Here is an 11779-nt window from a genome sequence, read left to right on the forward strand (position 1 = left end):
TAGTGACAGTGTTTATAATAGGAAAAAAAAAAAGAAACAACCCAAATGTCTGATAACTGAATGATAAATGCATGGTCCATCCATATAATTATCTAACTATCAAAAGGCATGAGATTCTGACATAGCATGAGTGGACTTTGAGGAGATAAGTCACTCATAAAAACACAGATACTCTATGATCCTGTTCGTGGAAAATATCCAGAATAAGTAAATTCGTAGATATCCGACGGAGCTAAAAGATGAGGGAGAGGAGGCATTGCTGATGGGGTGTGGGGTGGTCTCTGGCAGGTGAGGAAATGTTCTTTAGTTGAATCGTGTACTGAGCATGCACTTTCAGAAGGGAAACGCTACTGTGAATTATGTTGATAAACTGCAGGAAGTTTCTGAGATGCATGCAGGAACAGGGTGAGAGTTTGTAAGTAAGTAGTGTTGTTTGCAGAGGAGGCCTGAGCCAGCCTGGCTGCAGAGGCCCAGCTGTGCCAGCCAGTCTCCTCAATAGCTACCTTGGCCTGGCTGCCCTGGTGCCTCTGGAGTCTGAGGGTTGGTGGGTGCTGTTCCTAGTAGGTTCTGGATATCAGCTCTGTCCCGCTGGAATCTGGAGATACAGCAATCGGTCACTTTCCTCTGTGGTACTGAGAGGGTTGGTGGCCACATAGGGTTTTGTTATGAGGAAAAGGCACTGGACCTTCAGTAGGAGACAGCCAGCCATGGCACCATATTCCTCAGACAAACCTGGCACATCTACAGGAATAATTGAACTACATGTTGAGAGCACCAACCAGACGCCATAACAGGCTGCTCAGTCTTCTCTCAGAGATCAGGTCTTAATTTCAGTTTCCTGGGACTGAGCAAGCAGTTTCTGGGAGAGCTAAGAACAAAGGGCAATTCATCTCTGGTGCCCCTGACCACAGGGACAAGGGAGATAGGACACGCCAAACCTGGGCCACTGAGCCAGCCCCCACAGTCAGTGCGTACTAGGCTATGCGGCCTCCACAGCAGCTCAAGGACAAGCCTGGGACTTACCCAGGCCTGCCCCCAAAACGGAAAACTGTAGCTCTGACAAACCCCCAACTAACCCTAGCCAATTAAAAGTTACTAACATGATTGGCATTTGCATGAACCAATCCTGAGTCTGTTCCTATGTAGTCTGTAGACCCCAAGATCCCTCACCCCTTACTTTACCCCCTATAAAAACCCTGCCCTTTTGCTACTCCGGGTCTCTCCTGATCTGTTTCTGTGTCAGACGGACTGAGAGGCCCAAGTTAACTTGCAATAAAAGACACTTTGCTTTTGCATTGGATTTGGTCTCTCTCTCTTTTTTTTAAAGATTTGTTTAATGTACTTTGGAGTTTTGCCTACATGTATATCTGTATGAGGGTGTCAGATTCCCTGGAACTGGAATTGGTTTCTTGATGGTCTTTAGGGGTCCAGTCTCTGGGCACAACACATGTGTGATTCCAGATTTTCTAATAGTATATTCTGGTGGTTTGAAAGAAAATGGTCCCCAAAGGGAGTGACACTAATGGGAGGTATGGCCTTGTTGGAGTAGGTATGGCCTTGTTGGAAGAAGTGTGTCACTGTGGAGGCAGGGCTCATATATGCTCAAGCTACGCCCACTGAGACAGTTCACGTCCTGTTCCCTGCAAGATGTAGATAGAACTCTCAGCTCCTTCTACAGCACCATGTCTGCCTGCACACCCATGTCCCACCATGATAATAATGGACTGAATCTCTGAGCTGTAAGGGAGCCACCCCAATTAAATGTTTTCCTTTATAAGAGTTGCTGTGGTCTTGGTGTCTCTTCACAGCAATAGAAACCCTAACTAAGACATACACTAAAAAAAGAAAGAAATGAATGAAATTAATTTCTTTTTAATTGTGTGTATATGTATGTGTATACACACACGGGTGCAGGTCCTTGCAGAGACCACAAGAGAATCCAGATCCCCTGGTTGGAGTTATAAGAAGTCATGAGTCACTCAGTAGGTGCTGGGAATCAAACTCAGTTCCTCCGGAAAAGCAGTTAACTGGGAAATCATCTTTCTAGCTCCAAAATTAATTTTAATAGTATGTTCTGACTCCAAATTACCCAAAATATTCCCACATGCAAATGACATAAGAACGTCACCTATGTGTTCTCTTATTCTGTCCTTGTCATGGCGCAGAGAGAGCAACATGCTGGGTGTTGGGGTGCTTAGCATCAGCCTTAAAGTCTTTCCTGTGGAGGGAGACAAGGCTTTCTGGGGTGCTGACATCTGCATTGCCCAACCTACCTGCCTCATATCCCACACCAACCTCTGGGGTCTAGAAGAGAGAAGATTGGTTAAACCGGAAGATGGGGTCAGAGACTGTTCACAGGGCCCACATTTTGGTCATCACCCTGCTGTCACCCCAACTGAACCTAGAAATCTGGAGGGGCCCCTGAAGCCCACCCATCCTCTAGCCCCACCTGCCACATCTACCAGCCTTCAGGCTGCACCTGGAAGATGAGCCAGTGTAGTTGAAAGTTTCTCAGTCTCTGTGGCCTGGACGAATCTCTCCCATACTCGGTCCCACAGCCGCTAATAAAATGATCACTCAGAGGCTTATATTAATTACAAACTGTACAGCCTATGGCTTCAGCTTCTTGCTAGCCAGGTCTTGTAACTTAACGCATCCCATTCCTATTAATCTGTATGTTGCCACATGGCCGTGGCGTTACCAGTCTGCTGGCATCTTGTTGCTCCTTTGGTGGCAGCTGGCATCTCTCCCGACTGTGGGGCTCCCTGTTTCAGAGCTTTCCTTCAGCTGCTTACATCAGGGGAGAGAAAGGCCACCACTGCACCCTGTGGCCAAAGGTGCCCTCTGGCCTTGTCATCTTTAATGTATAGCTTCAGGAGCTGGAGGCCAGTTGTTTTTGTATGTATATTGTTTTGTTGCTGGTGTTTGGGGTTTGGGGTTTTGAGACAAGGTATTACTGTGTAGCCTTGGCTGGTCTAGAACTCGCTATGTAGACTAGGCTGGCCTCTAACTCTTGAGTACTGAAATTGAAGGTTCGTCCCCCATGACTGGCTTTGGCTCCTGCATTTTAAGGGCAGCTTGGAGTGAGGAGACACCCAGAGTTCCCCAGTGTGGCCCCACCTTGGGAGAGGAGCACCAGTTAGTCACCTGTACAGTCTAGCGGCTCCAGAAGTTCCCTGGGAAGCAACTGATCTCTCTGCCCAGGTAGGAGTGAGGTCTTCTGGGTTTAGAGCCAGGCCTGAGAGGTCACTGCCTAAGCATCCCCGTTCCTCTGAGTAGGCGTAGCCTGGGGCCCTGGGACTGTGCCTTTACCTTCTCTCTGAGGGGGAGAGAAAGCCAGGGTCCTGAGGTTTCCTCTGCCGCTCTTCCTTCCCCTTGTCCCCCAGGCTATGTAGCAAGTCCAGAGTCACATGTAACCCTGGTGTTAGGGGCTGAGGGACCTGGAGACAACCTGAGATCAGATCCTACCCCATGCCTGCTGCAAGTCAGAATACAGAGGGATCTGGGAACCCACTCAAAGCCAGGTCTCGAGACTCTGAACCAGGGGTCTCCCACTCCTCACCCCACGGTCATGCCCCATACCAGACCCAGCAGGAGGACAGGAGGAATCCACCTTGTCTCCCAGGGATGCCTCCTAGCCTGATGCCTCTTCCAAACAGAGCCAGCCCAAGGTGGCCCTAAGGGTGCAAAGAGAAGGAACAGAGAGGTACTGGGCAGGGCACTGTTCTCAATGGACCCTGGGAGGTCAGATTCTGCCTCAGTTAGGACGGGCAGATGAACTGGGCCCTGGGTTGTTGTTCCCATGCTCTGCTGTATGTTATCACAGTAACTAGCTGAGGGCAGGACCCGCCTGGTAGAGAGTTGCCTGGGCGGACAGACAGGAAAGTGCTCTGGGGCGACAGTAACTTTCAGCCAACCAAGCCTCTGAACAGTGTGATCCTGCTGAGGTAGAGTGACTGGGAGGAAACACTGGGCTTGGCCAGCAGAGGGGCCCAGAGACCAGCTCCTAATGGGTGTCTGTGGCCTTTGCATAGAAAGACTGTGCTGTTGGTATGGGGCTGTACTAGTAGTGAGTTTTCTAGAGTGGTTTTAGAATCCTCCAACCCATGAGAGACCAGGGACTATGTCCCACTCCCCCTTTGCCCAACATGATCTCTTGAGAGGACCCTGAGGGAAGTTCTGAGGATGGCCTTGGCTCTGGAACTCTCAGGAAGTGTAACCACACCGGATTAGGTTCTCCTGTACATAGTTACACTCGTCCCTGGTTCTGCCTCTGATTGCAAGAGAAGCCTGTGGTTCTCTGCTGTTTTTTTGTTAATCATTGGTGTGTGTGCATGAGTTTTTAATGTACATAGCAGACCTAGGCAGTAGCTGTCCAGATTGCTGTAGGACAGAGCATGAGGCTGTGCAAAAGTTGACAAGAGGTGTGCAACTGTGTGAATGTGTTAGGAGAGATGTGATGCTGGCAGAGTACCAAAGGTGATAGGTGTGCAGACTGGCTGTGGGGATCTGGTGGCAGTCTTCCTTCACTCTCCGCTGAGACCTTAGGTCTGTTCATCTGCCTTCAGATTCACTGACTCCTGCCATCTCCAACTGAATGTTGAGCTGTCACTGAACTTTTCAGTCACAATGCTTTTTGTTTTGTTTGTCTTGAATTTTTTGATTTTCGAGACAAGGTTTCTCTGTGTAGCTTTGGTTGTCCTGGAACTCACTTTGTAGATCAGGCTGGCCTCGAACTCACAGAGATCCACCTACCTCTGCCTCCTGAGTGCAAGGCGTGTGTCAACACTGCCTGGCAATAATGAATTTTTTAAAATTTGTGGGAGGGTTGGTGGAGGTGTGTAGTGTGTGTGTGTGTGTGTGTGTGTGTGTGTGTGTGTGTGCACTCATAGGTGCATGTGGGTGTACGTGTTTGTGTATGCTTTTGCCGGTGCTCAACTTTGGGGGTCTTTCCTCTCATGCTCTCTCTACCTTATTTTTAAAATATTTTTATTATATTTATTTGTGTGTGAGTTGGGGCGGTCAGAGGACACCTTGTGTCTTAGATAGAATTTCTATTTCTGTGAAGAAACACTATGACCACAGAAACTCTTATAAAGAAAAACATTTAATTGGGAGGGGCTCACTTACAGTTTCAGAGGTTCAGTCTGTTATCATCATGCAGGAAGCATGGCTGCATGCAGGCAGACATGGTGCTGGAGACGTAGCTGAGAGTTCTATGTCTTGCAGGCAATAGGAAGTCAACTGAGACATTGGGCGGTATCCTAAGCATAGCAAACCTCAAAGCCTGCCCCCAACAGTGGCACACTTCCTTCAACAAGGCCATACCTACTCCAACAAAGCCTCACCTCCTAGCAGTGCCACTCCCTATGAGTTTATGGGGCCAATTTCATTCAGACTGCCACACCTTGTCTTAGCTGTCATGTGTATTCTGGAGTGTGGTTCTCAGCTGAAGAGCTAATGTGCCAAAGGTTTCTCCACGTCTCTGCTCTGCCCACAGAGATAACTGACCAACGCCAGGCTGGCCCTCCTACATCTCAACACTGGACATTGTATTCTAGGTTACTAATTTCTGAATAAGAGGGAGTGCCCTGCCCAGGCACTTCTCTCTGTCCACCATGTGGGTCTCAGAGATCAAGCTCAGGTTGTTGGCCCTGTCAGCAAGAGTCTTTATTTGTAAGCTGGGCCGTCTCACTGGCCCTCAAAATTATTTTTTGAGACAGGGTCTTCACTGAAGCTGGAGTCACCACCTGGCCAGACTTGTTGGCTAGCTGGTTCTGGTTCTACCTGTCTTGGCCCCTTAGCCCTAGGGTCACAGACGCATGACATCACACCTAGCTTTTACATGAATTCTGGGGACCTAAACTCAGGTCTTCATGATTGTACAGCAGGCATTTGCTCACTGGGCCACCTCCCCAGACCCTGGTAATCCTTCCTTCCTTCCTTCCTTCCTTCCTTCCTTCCTTCCTTTCTTCCTTTTTCTTTCTCTCTCTCTCCCTTTCTTTTTTTGAGAATTCCCATTTAGTTTTCCATATAATTTCATATAATTTCCATTTCTCCTCTCTGCTCATTGAGACCATATTTTCCTTTGACTTCTTGAGTATATTTTCAGTTCATCTTTAAACATGTATACAGCTGTGCTCAGGTCTTTGCTAATTCATGTCAGAACTTTGTTCTGTGATCTATCTTGCCTGTAATAAGACATATTTTCCTACGTATTTCTAGATCTCCTGATTTTTTTATTTTGAGCTGATCTTTTTTGTTTGTTTGTTTTTTGAGACAGGGTTTTTCTGTGCAGCCCTGGCTGTCCTGAAACTTGCTCTGTAGGCCATGCTGGCCTCGAACTCTGGAATTAAAAGCATGTGACACCACCTCTACCTCTGCCTCTGGGATTAAAAGCATGTGACACCACACCAGACTAAGGCAAACTTCTCCTCCTCCTCTTCCTTCTTGTTTTGTTTCAGACAAGGTCTCACTGTGTAATCCTGGATGGCCTAGAACTCACTTTGTAGACCAGGCTGGCATTGAACTCACATAGATCTACCTGTCTCTACCTCCCAAGTCCTGGGATTAAAAGCATGAACCACCATGCCTGGCTGAACTCATTATCTTTAATTAAACCTTATAGACTCTGGATTCTACTATCATCCTGTGAAGGGCACTGACTTACTCTAGAAGACAATTCCCTTTCTAGCTGGTTTTCTGGCCATTCTGTTGTTAGTCGAGAACCTTCCTCTTGACTGACCTGGACCCTAGGCTGTCCTTTATACATAGCTTCCCCCGGGAGACTTGGAAGTCTTGTCTTAAGCCCACGAGGGCTTCCTGAGGGCCCTTCCTACAGAGCACTGCTCTTAGACGCACGACCTGCTTGGCTTTTGGGTTGGAGATGACTCACACACAGACAGTATCTATGACCTCCTTGAGAATGGCCGTCAGGAAGCAAGGTCCTGCACTGCTTCTTCTCCGGGAATTGCTGGCCTAAAGTACAATGTCCAGCATTAAGCTGTGGAAGGGCCATCCTGGCCAGAGCAGAGATATGGAGAAACCTTGTTGCACTGGCAGCTGAGCTGAGAGCCATGCTCCAGGATGTGCTTTGTCACAGTGGGTGAGGAGTGGCAGCAGGTCTTAAAGAGCCCTTCCGGGCTGTGACTTCAAGTCAGCCAATACAATGACAAGTGAATTCTCGCCTTGTACAGGAAGTAGTCGATAACACATAAACTAGAAACCCAAGAAATAACCATGTGAGTGGATAATTTAGAAACATGAGTGTAAATCCAGCATCCTTTTATCTCTAGCTCTGCTTCCTGCAGTTTTGGTGGTCTCCGTGGCCAAAACACGGGAAATGGAAAATTCCACAAATTAACAGTTGACCACTTTGAAGTTAGATGCGATTCTGAGTTAACTGAAGAAATCCACATCTCCACTGGGGTACAGCCCACCCTTTTGTCCGGTGTGTCTACACAGGACATGCTACCTGCTTGTTGGCTCTCACTAGCCAGCTAAGTTTTCATACTGATCATAATTTGCATTCAATAACCTTTATTCTATTCAGTCGTGTCCCCAAAGTATGAGGATGGTAATCTGACCTTTACAAAATGCTAGAGAAGCATAAAGTGCTTCCTTTAAGTGAAAAGGTAGGAGATTTCACTAAATAAAAGTCTCGAGGTAGCCAAGAGCAACGCTAAGAACTCCCTTTCCGTAAAACTGTGAACGAAATCTAGGCTAGTTCTGCCGTCCAACTTCACACTGCAAAAGTTACAGCCACAGGGCATACGCGCTAAGACGGAAAAGGAGTTAGATTTGTGAGCTTAGGGGGTGGAGAGATGGCTCAGAGGTTAAGAGCACTGACTGCTCTTCTAGAGGTCCTGAGTTCAATTCCCGGCAACCACATGGTGGCTCACAACTGTATATAATGAGATCTGGTGCCCTCTTCTGGCCTGCAGGGATACATGCAGGCAGACCATTGTATACACAATAAATAAATCTTTAAAAAAAAAAAAAAAAAAAAAAAAGATTTGTGAGCTCAGTACTGGCTGCAGTTTCAGACCCCAGCACAGTGTCTGATGTCACTGCGGCGGCGGCGGCAGTACTTGCCTCAAGTGGGGACTAGGAGAAGCAGCTAGCTCCCTGCTACACGCTTTAGTCAGGATCCAGAAAGCCGGCCGCAATCGACTGTGTGGAAGGCAGACTGGAGCTGCAGTTAGAGAGAACGTCTTCTTTACAGTCTTGTGGAACAGTCTTCAGTGAAACCATTTACAGCGCTCCTGCATTCCCTGCCCTGGGAATGCCGTGGTTGTAGCCAGCCTGGGCTTAGAGCTGGCTTTAGAGCGGGCCCCTCAAGTGTCCCAAAGGAAACCAAGGCCCTCAAAGGTAAAGCCAGCAGTCCAGGGTGACAGCTTGTGACAGTAGTGGCTTAGCATCTAATGGAGGGGCTTCTTCCCTGAGGAGCAACGTCGATACGGATGCTGGAGGTAGAGGGTCACAATGGCTGCGGGCCAGATGCAGCTTCTCTCAGCCCCTGAACCCTCTCCTGGGCTTGAGACACTGTGGCAGGGGCAGTTCCTCTGTCTCTCCCGTCACTGCCCTGATCACCTGTGCTCGTGGTCTAGTTAGGTCCCTGCTCCTTTATGCTATGAAGTTCCAGAGCCCTTCTGCCACCTCCCAGGGCTGCAAGACAGATTCCCCAGCCTTTATGGAACCAAGGACATTATTGCCCTCTTCTCCTAGTTTCTCATTTCTCCAGCTGAGTGCCTCCAACCTCAACCCTGCCGGGATGGACCCAAGAGGCCCCGCTGCCAGAGATACCACTTCCGAAGACCCCACTGCCGGAGAGTCTGAAATGCTCACTGCTGCTGGGGAGCCTGCTACTAAAGACCCTGCTGCTAATGGCCCCTTGGTGTTCCCTCTGTTGGCACACGCTGCTCTGCAGATGAGCCTGTGCCCTAAGATGCCCAAGTCCAGCTGAATGTGTTTAGTAGAGGTGTGGGGGGGGGGGGTTCAGTATGGTAGTGCCTTGTCTCTGCACAAGGGTGGTAAGGGGTTTCCCTGGGACCCCGTAGGCTCCTATCTGAGGACCTCTCCTCAGTAATGACAGCCTAGGCTCCTGTGAGCCTAGGAGGTCCAGGACTCCTATGATTGGGGTCATCTCGGGCCTCAGGAAAGGCTGCGTCCTTGAGCCACAGATCAGATGGCTCTGTATGTAGACAGATCTACTCAGGCACAGTCTTGGCAATAAGGTTCAGCTTCTTCTAGTTGGGACATGAGGGCTGCGGTTCTCACTGTGCCCAGGCAAGGCATTGATGCCTGTCTTGGGGGCAGGGCAATGCCCACCTCCAGCAGATTCAAGGAGCTCACAGGTTTCTTAGGAATTCCGTGGTATTCTTACAAGTTCGCTGCAGTTTGACAAAGGGCCATCCTTTTCGTCCTCCTAAGCTAAGAATCACACCTACCACCTCACGGTTTGGAGCTTGAAATGGCAAAAGGACGGTTACTGTATTTCTTGTGGGCAACGCCTTGGGAGCCCAGGGGCTCTCAGCAGTGGAGGGCTGGGCTCTCCACACCACCAGCTGTACTCAGGCCTCCTGTTTCTTCCTAAAGTGTCACCACTTCAGTTTTCAAAAGAGAACTACTGTGCATAGGACCATCCTGGCTGGGACGCGAGCAGCGCCATGCTCAAGAGTGTTTGTACCTTGGCTTTATGACAGGCCTGTCCTCCAAGCTGATGGGGTGGTCAGTTCTTCTGGGATCCCTCCCTTCTCCCCACTTGTCCACCTTAAGACCATGCAGGATAGAGTCTGAGCAAGACTGGAGAAATTGAGGCTGGGGGAGTATAGGGAACATTTTCTGTGCCTGGTACTGCTCTCTCAGCGAGTCCTTATCTGCACGGCTCTGACATGACATAAAGGCATTTTATCCATCCTGCCAAGAGGGATGAGGAGAAGGGACTTGGAGACATGCCTGTAAACAAGGGCCCGGCCAAGATCTGCGTATGGGAACCGAAAACTGGTTTGTTTCCTTGCTCCCACCCTGCCTTGACACCAAAGCACTTCCTGCAATGTCCAGCGGCCCTGGTGGATGGCCTGGGTCCTGAAAGGCTAGAGGCCTGGGCCTGGGTGTCATCAAGCCAGGAGCTGTCATCTTACATACGGACTTGAGGAGTCCCAGAATGCCTCATTCACTCTGGCAGCCACCCGATCCTAACTTTCTTCATGACAGTCTCTAAACTAGGTCACAGTATCTAGGAAGTTGGCTCTGGCTAGGAGGCTAGATCAAAGCCAGTAGAGGGGTCCCAGGCCCTTGGGCAGCAGTGAGACAATGTCCCTGGAGAGATAAGACATCACCATCCCAGACGCGCTAACCTGTGTGTCTGCCACGCCTCCGTCTGTCTCATGCGGAGTCCAGCCAGGGCCTAAGAGTGGCGGGCCAGCGCCTCCTCTGACCTTTCTGCTCACCTATCCTGAGGTCATCTGCAGGTAGACAAGGACCTCAGGCCATGTCCCGGTACAGGACATGAACTTAATCTACCTGACCTACCCATGTGTCTAGTTCAACTGAGAGACCTGCAGCTAGGATGGCCTCCAGCAGACACACATCAGGGTCTGGCCAGCCCTCCCTCCTCCATGCCTTTCCCTTTAGCTCCTCCTGCTTCTTGCTGAGCTCTCTGTCTCCTCCCCACACTTAAGTTCCCCTGGAGTCAACCACCCTTCAGCTGGTGTTGGAGCGGCTCTCCCTTTCTCTACTCAGGCTGTCTCAAATGAGGGTCCAATGTACCCTGATCCAGCTCCTGCCCAGGCCTAGCTGAAGCTTTTCCATCCCTGGGGTCATAGGAAGGAGTTTAAGCTGGTTCCCTAAAACTGCAAGAACTGGCCACAGAGAGCACTGCTAGCAGAGCGCTGGCTGTGGTCCTTGCTGTGTGGCCAAGGACAAGTTACCTGACCTCTCTGATTTTTTGTTTTGAACAGTAGTGATATTATCAATATGTTGCTCCATTGCTTTGTGAATATGAAGAAAATTAGTTTATGTAAAATCACCCAGCACAAGATGCTGTCTGAGGTGGACCAGATGGAATTTTTTTTTTTTCCTGTGCAGTATGAGGTTGGGCTCAACTCTTTGCCCCAGACCACTCAGATATCCTGATGATAGCCAATGAGTAATGAGAGACCTCCTTCCCAGGCCAACTCCAACTGTCTCTCGGTCTTTCCTTGGCTCTTCTCTGCCCTTATGGTGTGTTCTCTTGCATTAACAGGCTGTCCCACGGGGTGTTGACTGGTAAAACTGAAAACACTTCTCTGCTCTTTGTTCTCCTGTCTGCCCTTCCCAGTAAGCATCAGAATGTGCCTATTTGGCTTCACAAAGATCCTCTTGTCATTTTTGTTGAGTGTTACTGTTCATAGTTTATCTGAGTGCTCTGGTACTCTCCTGGTACCCAACATCTGGCCTAAGGTGCTATGAAACCTGATTGTAAGTGCCCAGATGTCCTTCTGCTGGACAGGATTTGACCTTCTTCATGTGTTGATCTCATGACTGTCCTAGTAGGCAGAGGCACCATGGGATGCTACAGGTGCTGGACAAGCCAGGGTGGGGACATGGCTCCTACCTGCCTTCCTCAGGCCTCTCACCTGGGGATACAGGCGCCATGCATGAGGAGTTCTGTAGATAGACAGGTCTTTGTAGTCTGGATCGGCCTTCCTGGGGCCTTGGGCCGTGGTGGAGAGGGACATGGCAGGTCTGTGCTCTGAGAATAACAGGTGGCTGGGGTGTTGTTGGTGCAGCTATGAAA

Source organism: Peromyscus eremicus, chromosome 4 (assembly GCF_949786415.1).
Source record: "Peromyscus eremicus chromosome 4, PerEre_H2_v1, whole genome shotgun sequence".
Lineage (NCBI taxonomy): Eukaryota > Metazoa > Chordata > Mammalia > Rodentia > Cricetidae > Peromyscus > Peromyscus eremicus.